Source organism: Malaclemys terrapin, chromosome 9, assembly GCF_027887155.1.
Source record: "Malaclemys terrapin pileata isolate rMalTer1 chromosome 9, rMalTer1.hap1, whole genome shotgun sequence".
In the NCBI taxonomy this organism is placed as follows: Eukaryota; Metazoa; Chordata; order Testudines; family Emydidae; genus Malaclemys; species Malaclemys terrapin.
Window position 1 is genome coordinate 81282622 of NC_071513.1, and position 25461 is coordinate 81308082.

The window sequence follows — 25461 nt, forward strand, 5'->3', positions numbered from 1 at the left end:
ATTATCAACCCACCTTGTCTCTCTAATATCCTGGGACCAACATGGCTACAACAACACTGCACACAGTAAAGTTAAGTAACAGGGACTAAGCAGGCTCTTCTGATGGCTTTCAAGAAGCAGGATTTTTAGGAGTCCAGCAGTCAAATTACTTACACTTGGACTCCAACTATCATTCCCAGCGGCCTCAGAACCTCCTGATTCCAATGTTTCATTTCACTTCTTGTTAAAACGAAGATAAAAAAGTAACAGACTCTGGAGAGTGGAGTCCTTTAATGTAATACCTAGAATGCATGTAATGGTCGTATTAGCTCTGTCACGTTGGCGGGGCAATGTTACTCAAACTGTAGCTGACAGAACACTCCCTAAGGCCAAGCCTTGTCTTTTCTGCTGTAACTGCCATCAAACCCCAACTGTAATACAAGGTACTAAATTAGGGCTTATCACCCTCATTTAATTTTATCGATGTAAGTGAACGGTCATCGGAAGGTAACAAGGATGATGGTCAGGCAGTACTAACCTGGTCAGTTCTGACCTGGTGATACAGAAGGTCAAAAAGCACCATGTCCACCTGACAGTCCCTTGAGTCATCCAGTCTCCCACAGACTGATTCTCATGCCATAAATGTTGATGTTAATTGACATTCTAGAGATACTTTTCTTTATGCATCCTAGCTATTTAGTCTACTGCAATCTCCTACTTTTTTCTCATGTTTATTTGATAATCATAATTTTCATCTGTATCAGGTCCCTGATGAATTCACGGTTTCCTTGAAAGCGCCACACACATATTGTTTCTTGTTCATGTTGTTAGTTTCATGTCAGGCTTTTTTGGTGGACTGAGTCTTCACGGATTTTTGAAGATTTAAAGAGTGAAACATGCCTCAGGCCTCTGCTTTTTTTTTTTTTGGGGGGGGATAAAAACTGATGTTTTTATCATCCATGCATTCCATCTTTATTTAGGAGGTAGCCTTATTTTGATTAAGCAGACTTTTCAATGTGCAAGCAGAATTTTTTTTTTAAAAATGCCATAGGGTGCTTATTCGATATTGCAGAAAATTTGGCATAATTTTAGTTTAGTAAGCACAAAGCTGTCAAGTTTTGATGGTCATGTAGACTATTCCTTTGCAGCCGTTAGCCTATCTGATGGAGTGTAAATCATTTTCTTGAGAGGAAAGAAATCAAAGGGCAAGTCTCTCTACCTATGCAGAGATATATTATAGGACAAAATATTTTAATACATATATTTTCAGCTCTTTAATCACAGCTTCATAGATTTAGCAAGGTATCATAATTATACTCTAATAATTATTTAGGGTTATTGTTTTTTTCACAAGAGACCTATTTTATACAAAGTATATTGGGTGAAATTTACCAGAAAAAAAACAGATCAAACTAATACAAATATGGAGAAACAGTAATAGAAAAAGAAAATAGATTCTGTTTGTTCAAAATCATGGTAATAATTTATGCAATAATGGACTCAGCTTGGGTGGTTTATCATAATCTAGCACAAGCGTTAGGGTTGACATTAAGTCTGAAATGCCTGGGTGCATAAAGATTTCTGTGAGATTTCTCTAATAACTCTCTCTTTCTCTGTATGTATTTTATTGCCAATATGGGATTATTAAAATAGTTTTGCAGGGATATTAAAAATGATTCATCTAATTCAATTGTCTAATCCATGTAGATTCATCCATTTATAATGTTGAAAAACAATCACTGAAGTTCCCTATTCAAAGTGCATTTCTGTAATACACAACATAATTCTTGACTGAAGCAGAAACAAAACAATGAACGTAATTAACATAAGATCTGACTCAAGGCCAGATCCCTCGTTTGTTTCTTGCTTAATTAACTTTTCATTTAAATTATCAATTGAGTTTTTAGTGCCTTTTACTTAACCCTTAGGACACAGTAGATGAATACACATTCTCACTAAATGGACTGAGGCTCTGAAGATGAAGATGCTTATTTTTAAAGCATCTTCTCCCCATCCCTCAGAAGCAGAAGGAGACTTGCTGTTCCCTTCTGCTTTCTCCCATGTCGGTCCTTCCCACTTCTCTAGCAATTCCTCTACCCTGTGAGCATCAGAACAGGCCTTCTTACCCAAATGGGTATTAAGCCTCAGGCTCCCTCCATCTCACTCCAGCTTCCAGCCTCATCTCGAGATTCATATCCAGTTTTTGCACCAAGCCTCAGCTGTAGTGGACGTGAAGTTTCCAGCATAGAAGAGAGGAAATCAGTGGGAACTGTCACTAGCCAAAAGTCCCAACATGTCCTCCCCTCTGTGCCGCAACATCCTTTATTGTAGCCCCCAGATCATGGGAATTTGCCAGGCCCCATTGATACCTACATGAGGGTCAGCTAGTTTCCTAACTGGTAAGGTTAAGAGCACATGCTGGTGACTTGAAACCGTTACTAAATAGAGGATTAAAAGGAGGAATCTGGGACTCAAGATTAGAACAAGTAGGCACTATATTAACCTACTGTTTTTACAGAGAATTGACCGCTAACATCACATACAAAAAGTCGTGTTACTACGTTTTCCCTCCACCAAAAAAAATGTAGACAAAATACATGTGGGAAAAATCTCCTTCCCCATTAATTTTTATATGGTGAAGAAGCTAAGCACCATGAAAAAAATCCTGAGATCCTTACTGAGTTTGCATACAAATGGTATTTACAGGACTTTTCTGCAGAAAAATTGAGGAAGGAAAATTAAGGATTTACTGGATTAGATTTAGGGTGCACAGCAGGTTGCAGGATTATGTGCCCACAGTTTCACCAGTGCAACTATATAGCAACCCATCCATTCAGATGAGGTTTACTTGGGCAGAATTTGGCCTTATATCTGTTTCTCAACTGGGGTTGTAAAGGTGTGCTCTCAAATTGGGGAGGGATAGCTCAGTGTTTCGAGCATTGGCCTGCTAAACCCAGGGTTGTGAGTTCAATTCTTGAAGGGGCCACTTAGGGATCTGGGGCAAAATCAGTACTTGGTCCTGCTAGTGAAGGCAGGGGGGGCTGGACTCGATGACCTTTCAGGGTCCCTTCCAGCTCTATGAGATAAGTATATCTCCATATATTATATTATTATAAATTCAACATACATACAGGGGGTGAGGTGATTTGTTAAGTATGATTGTGGGATTATCTACTTGTGGAATTATAGAGCTAATGTGTCTCTGAAATTATGGAACCTATGTATTCTGTGGCTAACAAACTGAATAAATTCAGTATGACTGTTAAAGGCATTTGTAAAAAGACGGTTAAAAATCACAATAAATGAATAATTATAAATGTAATATTTTATTTATAGGTCCTGATTCTATTTTCATTTACACTGAAGTATATCAGGACTATTTTTTTTTTTATGGCAAAGTCAATCCCATGAATGTGTCTCTCTTCAGCTGGCTTTCCTTTCCAAAAGAAGGTGCAGCCACCTCTCTCCTCTTTTAATTGGCCCTCATCGGCCTGGTGGGTCTCACTAAGAGCGGCAATGTCAATGTTGAGTCTTGCCAGTTCTCTGGCAATTATGGCAGTTCTTCTTTCGGGGCGTTCACTGTGCTGAGAGTCCAGAAGGGTGCGGACATTCCAGGTAGCGAAATTCATTGTTATATATCTCGTTTCGGCTGCGGAGTTGAGTGATCCCACTGGATGTGGCCATCCAGTCTGAAGAGCGTGAGACAGCCTACATTTGGGGCACCTGTTCTCCCCGTTGGGGGTGAACAGAGGGGATCCTAAAAAGGCCTGCTCAGTCACAGCCGCTGCTGCAAAATGCACTTCTCTCGTCCAAACACAAGACGACTGTCACACGGCTGCCGCCTGCCTGCAGATATGCGACTAAAGACTCCCAGAGATCACTGCTCCTGTCCTCACCGCCACTCGTCCGTCGTTGCAGGGCTGTGTGTGGGTGTGAGCCCTTTGGCAGAGGCCTGCGCGGGAAATCTTTTAACGTGGGGAAACTGGTGTGCAGGCAGTGACCACATGAGACTTGACAGGAGGAAAATCCTGACCCAGTGGCAAGGAGATTCAAGACAACCGGTGGCCTCCCTCCTTCTGCAGCTCTCATCCACTTTCACAGCCACAGAGTAATACTCCATGATGGGATGACTGCCACCATTCTGTGCAATGGCTCAGAGACCAAACCATTCATCATTCGCACTGGTGTCAAGCACGGCTGTGTCATTGCTCCAACACTCTTCTCCATTTACCTTGCTGTGATCCTGATTCTCACTCATCACCACCTTCCGGATGGAATTGGGATTGAGTATCATATGGACGGCGAACTCCTCAATCTCTGATGTTTCCAAACAATAACTAAGATCACGAGAATTGCATTACTGGCCTTCAGTATGCAGATGACTGCAACATTCTCGCACACACAGAGGCCAACGTGCTAAGTACCCTAAATCTTTTTGCAGATGCCTATCACAGCCTGGGTTTCTCTCTCAATATTGTGAAAACCAAGGTACTCTACCAGCCCTCACTTGCACAAACTACTCTTCATACTCCACAAATCACCATCAGTGGATCATTTTCCACATATTGGCAGCAACCTCTCCCAAACAGCCAGTATTGGATACCGAAATTGAATACAGGATCTACTGTGCCAGCACATCCTTTGGAAGAATACTCAAATGAGTCTTCAATGATAGGGATCTGCAAACAGGTACCAAGATCTTGGTTTGCAAGGCAGTTGTCATCCCCACCCTTCTCTATGAGTGAGAGATCTGGGTAACCCGCAGATGACATCTTAAGCGACTGGAACGGTTCCAGCAGTTCTGCCTCAGGAGGATTCTCAGGAACAGCTGGGAAGACTGACGCACTAATATCAGTGTTTTCTCTGCAGCCATCATCAGCAGTATAGAAGCGCAGGTCACGAAACAACAACTCTGCTGGGCTGGCCATTGTGTATTATGTCATTATGCCTGACACTCGCCTCCCAAAGCAAGTACCCTTCTCTCGGTAAGTAAGGGAAGAAGGGCTTGTGGAGGACAGTGGAAGCGCTTCAAAGACATACTCAAAGTACACGTTAAAAAGGGAGGCATCAACCCAATAAACTGGGAGGACTCGGTGCGGAACAGGATACAGGGGCGCCACACCATACACCAAGCCACAGCTCACTTTGAGGAGAACAGATATGTTCATGAGACAGAGAAGTAACAAAGGAGGAAAGAAAGGGCACAACAGTCCAGCCAACAACTATGTCTCCTCCAAGACTACCTGTCACTTCTGTGGGAAAATTGGGCTCCTCAGACACTTAAAAACCCACCAGTGAACCCCGTGGCAGACATCATCTATGCATCGAGGGATAGCCGAAGAAGATCAGGACTAACTCCACTGAGGACAACTGAGTTTCACTGGTGTAAAAACAGTGCACGTGAAAGGAGAATCAGATCCATAATATACATTTTTATTTATTAGATAAAACGTATTTTATTTGTTTGTCAGATGCAGGCACCAATTTTTCTTTTTTACCTGCTCATTCTTATGTTATTGTATATAATTTATATCTTCATACAGGTAGTCATACTTAAAAACAGCCTTTATTGCATTTAAGTATTATATTTCCCGAGGAAATGTGCATAGGATCAATTTTCCATAGTCTAGAACACTACAAATTTTAATTAGAACACTTTTTTTACAGTGCTAGATTGGTAACATGAAAAATGAAATATGCATTAACATTTTGTCCTTTTCAGGGTGCTGGAAAAAGGACAAGTATTATATTTCTTCATGATTTTATTATTATTGATAGGCAAAGTGCCAGCTTTTCCAATATCCATTAGGAATTTAATCAATCTCCAACCTGAAATGAAAAGTTTAAAAAATAATCAGTTTTCCCTTTGTTGTTGTGCACTGAGAAACTGCTACCAGCTGTCTGAGGTACACATGGGGCCTGACTCTTCTCAGAGAGCTTGTCTATACTACCACTTAAGTCAATGTAACTTACGTCACTCGGAATCTGTAAAAGCCACCCTCCTGAGCGACGTAAGTTACATCAACTTAAAGTGCTGTCCACACTGCGCTATGTCAGTGGGCAATGCTCGCCCACCGACATAGCTTCCACCTCTCATTTAGGTAGAATAATTATGCCGACAGGAGATACAGTGCCGATATAGCGCGGTCGTATAGACTAACCCAGAGACTCCAGCTTTACACTTGTGTTTCTCCTTTGACTTCAGCTGAGTTACCAGCACTCTTAATGTACACTGGTCCAAGACAGAAGATATAAATGCTTTTTTATTCAATGATTTCTCATCTCTGATCATCCTAAATGTATTAACCAGAATTGGCCTCTGTAATGTAAACATTTACGAGTTAGTTAAATAATGTTATTTAATACAAGAATTCTGTAAGAAACAGTATTGAAAACTCAGCTTACTTATCTTTCAGACCATCATATGTGGTGATATTATAGGGATGTCTCTGTGTTGTTTTAGAAAAACAGTACTAACAGATAGGATGGAGAAATTAGTTTGTCCAAAACGAAGAAATTACTCAAAACTTGAACCAACTATAACTCAAACAGTTTCTGAGGTTCAATAAAGTTCATGTTATTAAAAACTAAAAACATATTGGCCTGAGATCCACGGAAGGCAATAGATCTGTGGCTGATTTACTCTAACTGAGGATCTAGTATATGGTGTTTTTAGTTTCAGCCTGGCCTGAAAGAGATTACAAAATCATGGTATTTCTATAGCAAAGACGAAGTACTGAAAATATTACATGGTAACTGGCCCAACTTCCAGATCAAAGAGGTTTCAATTTTTGCATCTTCCTTAAATAACAAGATACTTGGAGAAAAAGAATGAGGGCAGAGGGTATGGAAATAGGGAAGGGGTGGCAAACTGAGAAAGTAGTATGTAGAGAGGGTAGAAAATAAAGAGCCAGAAGATATCACAGCATAAAGCTGAGAAGATAAGTGCTCTCTTGCTTGCTCTCTCATTCTATTCTCTTCCCTCTCGTCTTTAAGCGTCTCTCTTTTCATTCTCCTGCTTTTCTCTCTCTCTATGGTTTCTATAATCTATTTTTCACTCCTCTTTTGAATCACCTTTTGCCTTCCCCTTCATTTCCTCTGCTCTTCTTTTCACTGGTCCTCCACCATTTTCTTCTATACCTTTTCTCTTTTCTTTTATATATTTTTCTTCTACCTATCCCCCTTCCTTCCTTTTTCCTGTCTTCTTTCTATCTTTCTCCTTCATCTCTTCTGCATTTCATTCTATCCAGTGTTTTCTCTCCCTTCCCCATTATCTCCCTTCCTCTTTATCTCCTGTTTCTGCTCTGCACAAATTATTTAATGGAACATATCTAAAAGTCTTACAATTGTTTAAATATGTTCATCTGCCAGAAAGGTACCTTTCTCCAACACTCTGGAGTCTCTCTTTTCAGAGGTGTGACTCCTGTCAGTAACTGAGAAGACACCACTTCAGTTGGGACTGATTTATGAACGCTAAAACCAGGCACAATACAATGGTGTAGTAGAGATTCCAACATCATGCATTGTATACAGTTCTAGAAAGTGCAGGAAGAGTAAAAAAGAATTCATGGCCTGATCCTGCAACCATCCTGCCACCCTTACTCATGGCAGTCGTCCTGTGGAAGTAAATGGGATTACTCATTTGAGTGACGGCTGCAGGGTTGGCCCAGTCATTGGCAGGTATGCTTTAGTAATAAGGAATACGGTCTTTCCTTGCAGGTAATAAAGTATGTTACATAAGATGTCAAAAACAAAACACCCATACATGCAAAAATTTTATTTGCTAACCAGTGCACTTGTTTATAGGAGTACTGTGAGGAAGGCTCTGAGAGTTGTGTGGACAATGCTGATTTTCTAATGTGGATAAACAGTATTAAAGGCCATCAAAGGGCTTAAAAATCAGGATAGTTCGGTTTCTTCCAAACATATTTGAGCTAAGAGGATAAAACTGGGAAAATTCAAGCTTATTGCAGAGCCTTATCATTTAATGACTGAGGATTTCAAGCTTACTGAAAAAGCTGTCTGAGTCAAGTCTGAGTATTATTAGGATGCTATGTTATCAAAGGGACTGAAGTACTTGTTGAGCTCAAGAAAGATTTCCTAAAAAGTCTGATATAATTACGGTACTTACTTAAATGGTTTGAAAGTATTATTACAAGCATTGTCTATTAAAAGTCTTAATTAAACACACGTAATTGGTTGATCTAGTTAACTAACCATAGTGGTATATCTTGCCACCCAAGAGACCCAGATGTCATTCTTAAATTCACATTCTCACTTGCCAGGCCTGGGAGTGCTACACGCTTCCTACCTCAGGGGAGCAGTGGCTCAACTCTGCAACAGGATTCAAGGAACGGCATTAGCAGGCTCTGAAAGGAATTGGTGGCTGCTATGTTCTCCTGTCTGGAAATAGAGTTAAAAAGAGGGGAAACCCTAATGAGTATCCAAGATTTCATTGCAGCAAAAAGTCCCCCCCCCCCAGGAAAAAAAGAAAGGGAGAGATTATGAAGAAAAACACCGAAACTATTTTGGACAGAATGTACAGCACTTTCTGCAAACAGAGTAATCTTTCCATCCTTCATTAAGTAGTATCTCCAAAGGCAAGAACCAAGCATAAGTGCAGGCAAACCAGGTGAGTACTACAGGAACAACATTGGGAGGAAAACCATTTGAGGGCAGATGGAGGAGTTAGGAGTATAAAGAAACATAACTTTCAATTAGTTGATGGAGCAAGAACCAATGCTGAAAGTTCAGAACTGAAAGTAAATTCTGAAAGGCCTTTTATGTGGATTAGATACACTTTCCAAGGTCCTTGCTTCTGACTGTAAAGAATCCTGACCTGATTCTTCATCGACAGGTGCTATGAGTATCATGCCGTTCATGTTTGGAATTTCCTAACTTCATGCAACAGCAGCACAGCGTCTCAGGCTCTTTTAAGGAGCAGAGACAGCCATATCTACAGAATTTGTGATTTTCATTTAGTATAGTTAATTAAATTGTTTAGCTCTTGTTTTACTGTCTGCACCCCTGGAAGCCGGGACCGGGGCTGAGGCCGGGCTGGGAGCCGGGCCACGGTCGGGGCCAGGAGCTGAAGCACCAGTGTCTACTGGGGGTGAGGCCGGGGCCAGAGCTGGGTGGAGCTCCCTCCCCACCCCCCATGGGAGCTGGTCACAGCCAGGGTAGGGGAGTGGGCCTGGGAGTCGTGGCCAGGAGCAGAGTCAGAAGCCGGGAGCCGCAGCTGGGGTCCGTAGTGGAGCTGGGGGTAGAGCGGGACTGGATGGCGCTCCCTCCCCGCCCCCCGCGGGGCTGGCCCGGGCCCAGGCAGCAAGCTGTAGACAAACTGGCAGTCCCAGTCTGCAGGTGGGTTAAAAATGTGGTTTTAAGTTGGTCTCTTCATGGGTTCACATCTTCTTCATTTCACTTTGAGTTTCTGGTTTGATTGAACAAATCTTAAAATGAGTAAACAGACAAAAAAAACACTAAGTTTTGCCTGATTCTTACTCTAAACCATTTCTGAATGTAGTAACTTTGCAGAACCATTCACTGAAACCAGTGTCAATGACTTCTGACACTCAGTTAAAGCAGATTAAGTCTTTTGAGAGAACTTGGGCTAAGATTTGAGGAGCGTGGGCTTTGTAAATGAAAGCCAACAGAGCGTTGCCTGCTCTCTTATTTGACTATGAAAGTTTCACACAGCCCTGATAAGTTGTCATGAAGCTTAAGTAAAGATTTGCTGAAGCTGATCTCATAAGCATAATTTTGATCAGGAGTGGGCAAACATTTTCACATTATGGACCACAGCTGAACAGAGAGATGTCATGGACCACCTTCCCTGCCATTCACAACTGCATACCCTCCCACCCACGGTCCCGCTCAGGTAGCAATGATTTAGGTGCAGCTAGGCTGACTCCTACTGATGGTTTCCAGTGGCTTCTACAAGCTACCATGCCCTTCTTTAAAATTAATATAATGAACCAGGGGATTGCCAGAGACCACAGTTTGGGAATCACTACCCTAGATTGCTTTGAATTATAAAACACAAGTATGTAAAAGCATGTGGACAAACAAAGGCTACGGCAGTTATTTTCAGGGACAAGTTAAGCTCAATTGGACTTTTCTATTTTATTCTATTTAGGTCCTTACGCTGTATGTTCCCATTACAGCACCTGAGCAACTTCTATTTGAAACTGGTTTATTAACTATTATGATGAAACACGGAGGAATTTTATTTCTTTTTCACCCAGGTCAGGTAAAATTGCTCACAGGCTTATGAGAAATGCCCTATCAGATTGCATTGTCTTTGTGCACTGTCAGAATCAGCAGGAAGCACTGAGAATAATCAGTCTTAGATTCTACCTTCTTCATCGACACCTATGAAGTGGTTTGCAACAAAATCAATACCAAAGCCTTTGACAGGACCTCCATTTATATTAAAATACAGTCTCTCAGTGATTATGAAATGAATCTGCCCTTTAATAAAAGAACTTTGTGGGCATGGGAGCACTCCCCTTCCCTCCCACTCTGCCTCGCAGCATATTCTGTACCTCTTAGGCCTAGCTCAACTCAAAAGTCAGTCCTGAGAGGGATGGAAGGGTCAGCTCATTGTTCCAGGAACCTTCATTAGTTCCATCTTGAAATCGTAACCCCTCTCCCTTTCGGGAAGCTATGAGCATACCAGTCATTCTCATGCTGATAGGCTGTCTAAATAGCTTCTACCAGTGTCGGTGCCAAGCCAATTGGATCAATCATGGTGCACCTGAAAATGAGAATCCTATTGTCTCACTGTTATTTTATTTTACTTCACTGATTTAACGGTACACAAGTGAGAAGAGATGCAATGATTCGGGTCCTGCTGTGAACACTTGGTCAGGATCTACTTGCTATTGTTAAAGCAAGTATTCCTAATTTTTTAAAAAAATTCTTTTCCTGTTGCCTGTTTGTAACAATGACATCCCATTACAAGCTGTAACTGTGGCTCTCTGGGAGTAAAGAAAATGACTTCAGTCTAATAATGATTTCAAATTATCAATAATGTTATAAGGTTTACTGGGGCTAGAACCACACTTACATCTTTTCTCTTGGCATCCCCTCTAATACCAATTCTGTGGCCTTCTTGCTTCCTGAAGGTAATTTGACCCTTAAGAGGATTCTCTTCCGTATCACCACCAACGGCAGAGTACTGCTATCAGTTAGCATTTGTGCCTAACCCCATGCCCGAGGTGCACAGCGTATTTTTCATAGAGAATGAAGACTATGCAAGTCTTAAGGCAGTGGTCCCCAAACTGTGGGGAGCGCCCCACTAGGGGGCACGGAGTAACATTTGGGGGCTGTGGCGGGGCCAGGCCTGCCCTTATGGGGGGCAGGGAGGGAGTTCCACCCAGGCTCGATCTGCCCCCAGCTCTGCTCCAGCCCTGGCTCTGCCCCCAGCTGCGGCCCCAGCTTCATCCTCTGGCTCCCAGGCCAGTCACAGTTCCACATCCAGCTGTGGCCCCGGCTGTGACCTGGCCATGGCTCCACTCCCACACCCAGCCCCGCTCCCAACCCCAGACCTGGCCTCGGCCCCAGGCTCCCATCCTCAGCTGGAGCCACGGCCTTAGCCCCTGGCTCTGGCCCCAACCTCTGCCCCCAACTGTGGCCCTGCTCCCAACCATGGCTCTCGAGGGTGGGGGGAGGGAAACATGGACAAGGATTAGAGGGGGCACAATGTAAACTGTTTGGGGACTCCTGTTTTAAGGACATGTTAAATTGTTTCTTTGAAAACCACACAGTCATTTTACGTGCAGAAAAAGGGTCAATGAAGTCAATGAGACTTCTCCTGCAAGTAACTGCTCATAAGTGTGAGTTAGAGGTTCACAGTAATCAATTTGATAGAGAGGAAAAAGAGCTAAGACTATTTAATAAAGGTCATATCCTGCCACCCTTACTCACAATGAACAGTATCTTCCTCCATCTATGAGGCTCTTTGCAGAATAAGGCACTACTCAACAGGAGGAAGGGTACCAAAATCTGTCCCCCAAAAGACAACTTTACAATTATGCAAATTCAGTGGAGTCAATGGAGCAACTCCAGTTTTACATCAGCATAACTGAGAACAAAATTTGGTCCAGGACCTAGAGGCACATTGGACCTGATCTTGATCTCACTTCTAAAGAAAGAGAGAAGAGAATCAGACCCTTAATATCATACATTATAGTTATGGGGAATATTATAAGAAGTGGAAATTAACTGATGCTAAATTGTAACCAAATTAGTTTGGAATTTATTATAGGTAGTGTAATTATATTGAATATTAGAGAAAGCACAAGTTAATTTCAGCACAACCAAGAGGTGTGTCATTTGCAAAGGATCGTGAGGTGTTTTAAATTACAGAGACATTTTCAATATGCATAAAAATAAATGTTTAAAATAAAGAATATGTTAAATCTATAAAAATCATCTCTTTAGTTTTCAGAAGTAATGGACGCCACCAGCATATACCAGCTGTGACACTAATATAACTGACCCATGCAGAATCACTCATGCTCCAGTGGCATAGAGCAGGCCTATGAGTTCTAATGCCACTAATCATCCCTGCTGTCACTGAATATAGCATAAGGTTTCCAGTTTTGGTAGGACGCATTCCTGGATGTTTCATCACATGACAATCTTTTAAAGACTCATCTTTAATTCCTGGAGATTCCAGGACAATCCTGGAGGGTTGGCAACCCTAAAATAGCAGTGTGTGGCTGGAGAAAAGGAGGTACAACTCCAGAAATATGTTGATCCTCAGATAAGACTATTTGCAGACTAAGATAGATCGACACTCCAGAGCTATGCTGATCCTAAGATGCATTTTCAGTCTCCTGCAGCCTCGCATAAATTAGAACCACTATCAGGCTGCTCTAACACAACACAAGAGAACTGGCTTGCATATAACAGCAGCAGGATCGGGGAATGCAAAGATGAGCATTAGACTGTCCTGTGCAGTTTAGCACAGACGAAGATCTAGACCACTGATCATACAGAATATAGGTTTGTTAAAAAAACCACACACTGATTCCTATTATACTTGCCATAATTATGGCTACTGACACCAACGTGTAAGAGGAGAGATTTATTCCTCCAGTGAAAAAGAGCTGGCGGCCTGTAAATGCTCTCCATGAGTAATAACGTATAGGAATATCAACTCAACATAAAAAAGCCAGCCAGTAAATATCAGGCCTGATGGCATCTATTGCATTAATCTAATCTGACTAAAAACGAAACGTTGCTTTTCCAGAGAGTAGTTTAGAGACTAATCAGATTAAATAAAAAGGAATATGTTGTTTCATGGGTTCCGCTAGGAAGTATCTTCTAAAATAGGCCGATTGTTAGGGCTTATCTAAGATGCAGTTTTAGAAAGGCATAAAGTACACAAAGGCATAAAGTACATAAAGGCTGCTCAAGGAGATCAGTTTTATCTTAATCAATTCATTTTTAAACACTCATCTAATTTTTTATTTCAGTATTTTCTTTTCTAACCCTGGAAAGTAAGATTTAGCCATAATTTCCGAAAAGCAAGTCATCACTAAACTGCTCCAAGACCATGTCTGTATAGTGACTATAATTCATGACTACACTAAAGCTCCATTACCTCTATGATTTAATGTTGGTATCTTGTTATCTACCACGTCAACTCTCTCTCTCCCTTGACTCCCATGCAATCTAGCTGCCAGCCTTCCAGTGAAGCAGCATTTACCAATGTGAACAACAGAGCTGAATGAAGAGCGCAAAACTTTGTTCACAAACAGTTCACTGAATCAGACACCGAGTTTCAATTCAGCCTCTTTGAGTAATGATTTTAGTCTCTATTAACAACATTCATACAGCCACAATTTTGCTTGAATCAACACTCACAAAGAGTCAATTTTGGACCCAAATCAGAGACTTATTTAAACAAGAAACTAAATTCATTTAATTGTAAACTTACATTTTGTTTCACGCAGAAGCAGTTTATCAGTGTTAGATCATTCCATCCCAACAATACCATGTGGCCAGTTACAAATGTCTAATAGCTAAATTGGAACATCAAATAATTTACTGAGTACTGATTGCAAAATAGCTCACAGACAACTCACAGCTTAAAGGTATTTGTAACAAACTAGGCACTGAGCAATTTCAGATAACAAACAGGTTTGTAAAAACCATGATCTGTTCACAGATAAGTCACGAACAAAAAAGTTAAAATTAGTAAACAAAATTGCTCACCACAAATAGTTCAACCAGTTTGACACTTCTTCTCTAGTCTCATCCCCCATGACTTAGTATGCTACTGTTGACAAAATTAATGATTCTCTTCTTCTGGGTTCTCTTTCCTCAGACTTTTATGACTGTGTGCTCTCGTGACTTTCTTCTAGCCACTCCATCTGCTCCTTCAGCATCTCTGTGATGCTGTCTCCTTCACCCTCCCTCCCCACTCTCAGACAATATTCTTCAGGTTTCTCTTCTTCTCCATCTGCTTCCTATTCATCTGTTCTCACATTTTTAGATATGATCTCTATTTACTACCTTTCAACAGCAAATTCTAAGTCTGTTCACTTCTGAAACTCTGTCTATCTCTTCAACAGCTCCTCATAGCTGTCCTGTGGCGAACTCCAATTTAACACAGTGAGAACTCCTTTTATCTTTCTTCTCAAGCCCTTCTCCTCCCTATACTTCTCCCACATGGTGGGAGGCAGCAGGCACCAGCAAGGCATGTACAATTCTTCTGCTCAGAGAAGCAGGTAGCAGCATATTATGTGAGGTCACCTTGAACCATTCTGCTCCAAGACAGTAGGATACATGGCTGGCATTTCTGTACTCCTGTGGGGAAAAGCAAAACCTTACCTTTATTATCCACTATTTCTCAAAGGAGAAATTGAATGAATTAAACAACTTCCACTATTTTTGCCCAATAAGCACAATGTGCTGTTTCTTATTATTATTCTGAAGCAGCAGTTAACTAACAAGAACTATTCCTAGAGCAATATAATCATCATCAGTGATGTCCTGGCACAGGGATGTTTTAGCATGACTGAAGTTTGTATTTTTGAAAAAGACAAGTATGTCAAGTTTCAGTTTCATTCAAAACATGGGGTGGGGGAAAGAGGGGAAGAGATAAATCAATGATAGAAAGAATATACATACAGTCTGATCTTGCAAATCCTTCATCACATAAGTAGTCCCGTTACGATGGGATTACTTGCACATGTAAGGAATATTCAGGTGAGTCAGTGTTTAAAGGATCAGTCCCAAAATAAAGGACAGAAAAATATTTTCAAAGGCCGAAAAAGTTAACAGTATAAATAAATGTAAACAATTACTTGATTCTTGTTTTCAATACAAATTTGATTCCGTGTCCTAAAAGTTTTGGAAGAAGACTGAAGGCTTGGGGGGGGAGGGACAGCTCAGTGGTTTGAGCATTGGCCTGCTAAACCCAGCATTATGAGTTCAATCCTTAAGAGGGCCACTTAGGGATCTGGGGCAAAATCAGTACTTGGTCCTGCTAGTGAAGGCAGGGAGCTGGACTCAATGACCTTTTGAGGTCCCTTCCAGTTCTAGGAGATAGGATATCTCCATATATATTACACAGTACATTAGTCCTCACTAGAGTAGGGTTACCATATTTTGAGTGGCCACGGGGCCCCAGCCCCGCCCACACCTCCACCCCTTCCCCACAGTCCCTGCCCCAACTCCGCCCCCTCCCCTGCTTCCCGCGAACATTTGATTCGCGGGAAGCCTGAAGCAGGCAGGAGGTAAGCGGGGGTGGGGTGGGGGGAGGAGGCGAGCACCAGTCTGGTCCCCCCGGCGTCTCCAGCCTTGCTCGGCTCGGGCCCTGGGGTGCCGGCCCCAGGCCAGCCCCCGGCCGAGCACCCCCGGCCCGGGCCCAGCACCGCCGGCCCAGCCCCCGGCCCGGCCCCCGGCTCAGCACCGGCCCCTGGCTCAGCACCGGCCCCAGGCCCAGCCCCCGGCCCAGCCCCCGGCCCAGCACCCTCGGTCCCGCATGTCCTGATTTTCCCGGACATGTTCGGCTTTTTGGGATTTCCCCCCGGACGGGGATTTGAGGCCCAAAAAGCCAGACATGTCCGGGAAAATCCGGACGTATGGTAACCCTACACTAGAGGGATGACAAGTTTCAGAGTAACAGCCGTGTTAGTCTGTATCCGCAAAAAGAAGAACAGGAGTACTTGTGGCACCTTAGAGACTAACAAATTTATTAGAGCATAAGCTTTCGTGGACTACAGCCCACTTCGGATGATATGCATCCGAAGAAGTGGGCTGTAGTCCACGAAAGCTTATGCTCTAATAAATTTGTTAGTCTCTAAGGTGCCACAAGTACTCCTGTTCTTCTTTTTACTAGAGGGATGTAAATTCTAGTGCATACTAGGCCATGACACACTAGCTGGCCTGTGTAGACCCTGCTGGCATGGACTAAAAGTCTCATAGTACGTCTTAAAGTACTGTCTGAAACACATCTACATTAATATGCACCAGTGAATTTTTAGTGCACGTCAGCAGGGTCCACAGTCAGTGAGCTGTGGTGGCAAACAACTCAATTAGTTTTGAGAGAGAATTGGACAAATTCATGCGTGTGATTGCATGACAGGGTAGCTTGTAATGGTAGGGAGGCAGGGCTCAACAGCTCTGGGGTTCACTTCTCGTTTATGTCCTATGTTCCTAAAAAGCACATCCTTCAGGGGTTTCAGCCCGCCACCAGCAGGGGTCGGGAAGGGATTCTCCCCCTGTGTATTCTAGCAGGTTTTTTTAAATGTCCTTCTTCTGAAACATCAAGGGTGGCCACAGCTTTCAATCGGACATTGGGCAGGGTGGGCTCTGCTGTGGTACTGAGCATTCTTTCTCTCAGGTGCTTGATGGGTGGTTCTTGTTCACATGCTCAGGGTCTAACTGATCCCCATATGTGGGGCTGGAAAGAAATTTTACCCCAGGTCAGATTAGCAGTGACCTTGGGGTAAAAGTTTTTGTTTTGCCTTCCTCTGCAGTGTGTGGGTGCAGGTCACTTGCCAGGATTATCTGGGTATGTCCCACTTAATCATTTCCCTGACAGTGCAAGGATCTTGGGCACTGGTACATCTCAGACCCTCTTATTCTCTGCCTGTGACACATAATAGTTCAGTCTCCTGTGGCTTGTATTGTCTAAATCTAATTTCAGTTGTTGGGTTTAGCGTACAGGTGCTGGGTGGTGTTGGTGGCCTGTGACATACATGTAAGGGGACATACATGTAAGCTGGCCCCTTAGTAAAACTCAGGCTAGGTCTACACTACCCGCCTGAATCGGCGGGTAGAAATCGACCTCTCGGGGATCGATTTATCGCGTCCCGATGGGACGCGACAATCGATCCCCGAATCGACGCTCTTACTCCACCAGCGGAGGTGGGAGTAAGCGCCGTCGACAGGAAGCCGCAGAAGTCGATTTTGCCGCCGTCCTCACAGCGGGGTAAGTCGGCTGCGATACGTCGAATTCAGCTACGCTATTCACGTAGCTGAATGTGCGTATCTTAAATCGACTCCCCCCTGTAGTGTAGATGTACCCTCAGTGGGGGTGTTTTGGTTGGCTAGCTCCAAGTACCAAAAGTAAGGGGAAGGGTCAAAGGGAAATCAGGGCCCTGAGATGGACAGTCCTCAGGAACAATGGAGAGAGGCCAATGCTCCAGGTCAGCCTGATTGACACGGCAGGCAGGCTCGGAGGCTTGGGGTCCCATCTTAGAGTGTGAGCTGGAATTGCCTGGAACAGAGTGGGGCCGAGCTAAGGAGAGAGCAGGAGCCCGAGCTGAGCTGGGGAGCAGAGCTATGCCAGCCAGAGAGAACCAGAGAAGCATCCCAGAAAGCAGGTCAGTGCTGGGAGCAGAGTCACAGAAGCAGCCCAGGGAGCAGACCTGTCCTGGGAGGCGAACTGCAGCAACCAGAGCCAGAGGGGCCAGAGAAGCAGCCCAGGGAGCTGGAGGCAGAGCAGCAGCAGTGCTGAGGCAGAGTGGAGCTGGAGCTGAGGCTGGAGCAGTCCGGAGCCGGGTATGGTGAGCAGCTGGGGAGAGCAAGGGGGGATCCTGGGCAGCAGGCCCAGCACAGGGAGATGCCCCCAGCCAAGAGGCCTTGCAGGACAGACTCATAGGGGGATTGTAACCCTGATGGGGCGGGGGCGACGCTGGGAAGAAGGGTCCTGCCACCTAAAGCCTGAAAGCATGTGGCAACCACCAGAGCAAGTGTCCAACCCACAGCGTCCCTGCAGCACAGCCAGGTCTGAGAAGGAGGTCCAGGACATTTGAGGAACTGACTGTGAACTGTCCTTACATTCCAGAGACTACTGTTTGTGATGTCCCCATGCCACAGAGCAGGGTTACGTGTTTTCCTTTGACCTTTCCCATTTTTTCCTTATATTTTTTTAATTGATTGGTGTTCAATAAATTGTATTAGCTTTGAACCATATGTAATGATCAGTGGGTCCGGGAAGCGTCCAGTGCAGAGAGAGCACCTGGGAGTGGGGAATCCTGGGCCCAGCCCTGTTGGGGTTATGAGGACTCTGCCACACAGGAGAGTGGAAGGGGAGCCCTGGAGGCCTCTGGGTAAAGGAGGTGGGAGTGAGGACTCAGATCCTTTCGCTAGCCCATTTCACCAGGGTTGTGTATAAATCAGGGGCATAGACATGGATGGACCATGGCCCACCCAGTTAGTACCCAGCCCCACCCAACTCTGAGCCTGTGTCAATCCAAGTTTAAGTCAATTTATTAACAGGCTTTTTTCTTTTTTTTAAACCACACATCTGAAGGTGGGAGCTCAAGTATCAGGCAAACAGGTGGGTGTTGCTGTCAGTCTGGCACCTGAAATCCAGGATGGAGCTATCCTCCAACACTGCAGAAAGGTATGCGCTGGCAGCTCTGCCTTGTCATTTTCTGAGCTCGGCTCTGCCAGTGTAACCTACACACCTCCTGGTGGTGGGGAGAGACAGGAAAGCTTCGTAGAAATAATGAAAACATTTGAAGATTATTGCCCCCAGCAAGGGAAACATTCTCAGAAATTAAATTGGCCAGGGACAGAAAAATAGAAAGCAGGAAACAGTGCCAGGGATGTGGCAACTAGCATGAGTGTAGGAAATGGCTAGCATTTGGGCAAATATGTAGAAACTGTAATAAACCCAACCATTATGCAGAGAAAGCAGGAAAGTGCATGGATGAAGTGCAAAAATGAATTCCACAAGTGACGAGGAAGAGCTGTTCTTAAGCACAGTAACGGAGACTGAAACCTCAAAATATTGGTTAATTAAAATTTGAACAAATGACACTTAGGTGACATACAAGATTGATACTTGGGTGTAAGCAAGTGTAATAACAAAAACAAATAGAGAGCTATAAAGAACACATAAAAGTAGCAAAGTCAGAAGTGTCTGTGAAGACTATAATGGAGGAAAAATTCCACTGTTGGGACAGTGCATGTTAATACTTAAACATAAAGAAAAAATGACAAAACAAGACTTTGTAATGGTACACACAGGCAAGCAACCAGCCTTGAATCTGCACGTGAGGTGCTTGGTCTCATTAAGAGGATATATGCCATAGAGAGACAGAAAAACAAGCTGGTACCTCTGGAAATCTTACAAAGCTATGGCTAGCAGCTACCATCTTGAGGTGTTCTATATACAGCAGCATGACAAAAATAATTAACAGGATTTTTTATTTATTTCCCCCCCCCTTTAAATATAAAAGAACTAAATCCATTTACAGCATTTTTTTAAAAAGTGTTGAGGCAAATGCAATTTACGATAGCTGAATTTAAGTCCCAGAAAACGGAGGTACACAATAGGCTGAGAGCCCTAACAAAAGCGACCATATGCTAAGCAGAATTTGGTCCTCTGAGTTCTATGACTATGCTAACCACCCTCCTTTAAGCAGATAAAAGACTCTGTTTTGTCTTCTTCCTCCTTATATCTATCACATTGTAACCTTCATAAATGAGCACATTTCTCACAGTAGCCAAGTAATAAAAAAAGGATTGGTTTTAAACATTTAACTAAACTGAGCAGAAAAGAATCCACTTATCTGTGGAGAAAAGCACCGGGAAATATAATACCAAAAATGTGACTTACATACAGTTTTATTAGTATCTCTTTTGCAGCATTAAAGAGAATATGTGCCACATTACCATTGCCTTGTGGAGTGAAAGCCTATTTAGTTTGTAATGAAGACGCTAAAGAGATTAATAAATGTATAACCTAATACTGTGCCACAATATTTTATATCGTATTTGGTTTGCATAAAATGTACTTATGAAATATTCATATGCTCAAATTTGATTAGGATGCAGGATTTCTTCATTCTGATTTGAACAGTTGCATGCTTCCTCTTTACTGTGCTTCAAGAGTCAGCCTGCTTTGTATGCTTATATAGTACCTTGTGTTTTGTACTTTAAAAAAAACTAGACTATATTTAACTTCACTGCTGGGCTTGGGAGAATTAATGCAAATTAGAAACTTTCTTAAACTTGCATTGATTAACCTCAGAGGTAAACTGGAAGAATTTTAACCGTAAGGACTAAGTGATGGCTATTACAATAGCACCTCAATGCCCCAAGTGAGATCAGGGCTGCCTTGTGCAAGGTTCTGTACATATACTTAGTAAGAGACATTCCATTCCCCAAGGAGCATAAAGTCTAAATCAGTGATTCTCAACCTATTTACCATCGTGGGCCATTTATGTGGCCCACAGTGTGTTATGTGGGCCACATCCAATACTACCTTTATGGCCCTGAGGATGTCACATGGGCCGCAGCTGTGTGTACTGATTGGGCCGCAAGCAGCTCACAAGCCGCAGATTGAGAACCATTGGTCTAAATAGACAGGCCAAAAGACTGGGGGGAGAAACAGACACGGAGAGGTGATGTGACCTGTTCAAGGTCACAAAGCAGGCTAGTGACAGATTCATATCTCTGTGAGGCAGTCACCATTTTCTCACGTTTTTTCATTATTGGGATTTACTTTAATACATTCTTCTCACAATTTTTTTTCCCTCTCTGGCTTGGCTATGGTCAGTTTTCTGTAAGATATTCAAAATAGAAGCTGTGTTGCTCAGTTTTGATTGGTCACAAACTGTACATCACATTGTATTATTTCTGTTTCCTGGCAAGCAGAGTGCAGCTCTTTGAAACAACCACTGGAGTTTTACATCTGTCCGGGGGGAAGTAGCAGACAAACAGGATTAGGGAATTTTAGAAGATTTTGAACCTTTAGCTTCCAGAGCTGCACACAGACCTTGCCAGAGGCATCATTTCTAGAAAATGAGGTTACCGTCAGACTTATTGGCTGGGTGCAGAGTCTAAATTTAGTTTTCTTTCATCAAATTCACACTAAGTAATTGTGTGTTTGGTGTGCATTGCCCTAGCTTCAAAGGGTGCAGTAGACCCTTGTCTTGCTGATTTATAATTTCATCTCGGCCAGGGTTCTGGCAAAGGGGAGTTAGGAACACAATCCTCTTGCTGTGGCAAGCAGAGTCCCTTCCCATATAAAATATACCAACCACGTGGCATTACTGATTTGCACATTTGTTAGTACCAGATTTGTTGAGACAAAGAAGTAGCGTGTGCGTATGCAATCCTGTCTTTGAAGCAGGAGGGTCACATCTTTGTCTGCATCATTTACTGATGTGTTTGACATCTGATTTCTGTTGATACTCACAGAGGAGAGTTTGACATTCACTTTCTATCTGCCCAGAAACACCTGCAAACTCCCGGGAGCTGCACAGATCTGCTGGGGAAGCGGGGATGAATCAGAGAGAGATCTCTGCCTACTCCGCAGTTCTGGCTCCAAGTCAGCTGCACTTCCAAGAACTCTCCTTACTGTGACTGCTCCCAAGGTGCCCCTTAAAGGAGATTTCACTATAAAAGATGGGAAGGCCATAGAAAAGTAATGCAGGCCCAAAGCTATATTTCTTTCCTGCCCAGAGTGCTGGAGTCCTGCCCCTGAATTGCTTATTCCTCTTATTGCCTATATCCTCCATGTTGCAGGAAAGGCATCCTGAGCCCCTCTCCATGTGAATCTCTGGGGAAGATCAGGCCATCATTTCTTTAGCCTTGAGGCCCACACAATAGCAGCAAGTCTTAAGTTTGTGCGGGTTGAATGTTACATCCTGTTTAAGAGTTTCGTTCTGGTTAGCTGCAAGTCAGTGCATGAAGTTACTCAATAGAGAAATGTTGTACGCAGGTCTCTGGACCCTGACCTGTGTGTAGAGTAGATTTATTGGGGCACTAGGACCTGGGGGGAAGAACTGCAGAGAGGAGTCATCTGGAGATGCGAGGCTCTATGAGCAGAACCAGCCAAAGAAGGGACCTGGCAACTTTCCGAGAAACTTTCTACTTTTGACAGAACTTTCTCTGCTCTGCACTGATGGGCTGTTTGCTCCAATCCTGTCCCCCTCCCGCTTAGTCTCTGTCTTCACCTTAGCTCCATTCTACACCAACCTCTCCTCCCCAGCCCACCTCCCCCCTTCAGTGCCCTTTGCTTTCCATTTAGCTGATCCCCCTCTAACTAAATGTACTCCAATAAATAAATAAATAAAAATCACAGAACTAACCTGCTGTTTGCTGCATGGCAGGTCACTCTGCTTGTGTGGTCTGCCCCTTCCCCCACCAGGCGTCTGGCCTATTTGGAATGTAAGATACAAGGGGGCTGGCCCCTTGGCACTACCCTAATATATAGTTAATAACTACAGTTAAATTTATTATGGGTAAAATTGTCAAAAGCACCAGAATCCTATTGACTTTCAGTGGGATGCAGGTGGCACTGACTATTTTACTCTACATCTATTGTTTCCCAGGTTGTATATGTCCATCTTTATGTACCTGCAGGGAGTTGGGCTTTCAAAGAGATTTTCACAGGCTCAAACTGCAATTAGGTGTTTAATTCCCATTGACTTTCTAACTGCCAATTATGCCTTTGGAAATCTCCTCTTTTATGCTTATCTTCTTAGGGCCTGATGATGTCTGGCCTTGAGTTGGTATGCTAGGTGGAGTGGATGTGTAGGTGCCAGGTTTGCCTTCCCCCCCTCCCCCCTCCAGCATAGTCATGCAGGGGGAACCCATAATTTGGATTAAGCACAAGAGGCTAGGGCTAGATAACTCTGCTAGCTGTTCTAACTAGCGCAGATGGGGCATATCTAGGCAGAGCTGGAGATGCTAGTGGACAGGGAGTGAGATTGTAAGTGCTGGGGGGGAGCACAGTTGGCAGAGCACTGACTACATCTGTCCTACAGTTTTATCGAGATGTAGTGCTCATGTATTAGCCTGAACCTGTTGATGTCAGAAAGCTTTCCTCCATTACTGCTTGGAGACACGGTGTTCTCCTGGTCTAATGCTTACAGCAGTAGTTGTGCCCAATTGTTTTATGTTAGTTTATTCAAAAATGAATGGAAATTATATGTAATAATCTAAAAACACGGAGAGATTATTTTTCTGATTTAGAAAGTAAATAATTAATTTAAAACAATTAGAAAGAAACCACCAGGTTTTGGGAGTAAGGTGAGAAAGTGGAGGCCAGGCAAGAAAATTTTAAATATCTCAATTTAAAATTTCTTGTTTTAGATAGCTGATGGAAAGCTACAGGCCCTCAGTATAGAAACCTAGGTGGCAGGCAGGCACGCACGCTCTTTAGGAAGTCTGCAGCCTTACTTCCACTGGGATCTATAACTTTATAGCTCTGAGCAGGTAGGTCTAGTTGTAAGAGGGACTGATACAAACTGATTATACACACAGCATGGCTATGTGAATATAACCCCCTCAGTGACAAATCAGATTTTTCTGGATCAGGTGAAGATAACCTATTTTTTTCCATTCACTCTCAGAAAGCAATATTATCCTGCAGAAGAATGCAGGGATCCACCCATTGACTTTTTCCACATCAGTTCTTGTACCCAATCTATTTTCCCATCGCAGCAATCTTGAATTTAGAGCACTGGTTCTCATACTTTAACAACCTGTGAACCCCTTTCACTAAAATGTCAAGTCTTGCGAACCCCCTCCTAAAAATGAATATTTCCAGGGATTTTCTCCTTTACCGGAGTATAAATTATAAAAGCAGTGATCTTGGAAATATAAAATTTGTTTTTATTATATGCTTATTACACACTATTTATTATTAATTATTTATCATTACAGTATTTTTATTACATTATTAAAATGGCAGCACTCTTCCAAGATCTCACTTTCATAGCTTGTATCAATTTGAATAAGCCTGTTATAAGACAAGGCTCCTATGTTTCATCAAGGAGTATCAGATGTGAAACAGTATGATGGTATTTAAGAAGCCAACTCAAAGAGTTCCTCCTACACAAGCATTCAGATCTTGAGCAGTCCAGGCCAACACCACATGTTACAACAAAGCTTAAACTTGTTCTTCATAATAATTTTAAAAACAATACTAGCTGCCTATTTCATTTTAAAAACAGCAAAAAATATGCACCTCCCTTTCCATTTCTTATAAGGAGTCTTGAAGTTTAAATCTCCTCAGTGTGATAGATACGCTTGCTTTGATCTGCTTAGCTCTTGGAAGTCCAGAGGCTCTGGGCTGCTGACCACATGCTGCCCAGAGTTCCTAGGGACAGCTCTGTCCACCATTAGGGATTTTTTTCCCCAAGAACCCCCTGTAACATTTCGCGAACCCCCAGGGGTTCTCGAACCCCAGTTTGGGAACTACTGATTTAGAGGTATGTTACAGATTTTGCAGTTAAAAGTGAACAAACAAACCCTCTGCCTTGGAAAACCTTGTTAAGGTTCCAACTCAACATTTGAAAGATCTTCAGGGCAGAGATCATGTCCTTGTATATGTTTATAAAGCACCTAGCATATTTGCAATATAAATATGTAAACAAGGAAAAACACCATCTATTAAAATCCCCCATACTCATTCCCTCTCAGTTTTAATAAAAAAAATCTCCTTTGTTGTGTAAATTTCACTTTGGGACCAAACATGGACTCTTCTGAACACGAAATCTGAACAAAATCCATTGAGCAATTTTGAAGTAGATGAGTTGGAAAAAATACAGTTTTCCCATTTCCCCGCAAAAAATGCTTAGGTTTTTTTGGGAGGAGGGGGAAGAAAAAGGGGAGAAAATGTTAAAAAGTCAGATGTGGCCAATGAGCACTAAGGAATAGTTGCCTGGCAAGTATGATGAAACAAATTTCAAGATAATGGAGTAATTTACAAGCTCTTTGGAACAGAAGCAGTAAACAGTTTCTGAACAGATTTAGTTACAGTATTAATATAGCGTACGTGGGACTAAGCTACGCATGTGCATAAGACTTGCATGGTCACTGTCAGAGTTGCATATTTTTTGGATGGCTATAAAGTCTAATTGTACTGAACAGCTGTACCACACCACAGTGCCACATCAAGGGTTGATGTAGCTAGGCTGACCCCAACCCCTAGTGTAGACACAGCGATGTTGACAGAAGAATGCTTCTGCTGATGAACAATGGTATCTACAGAGA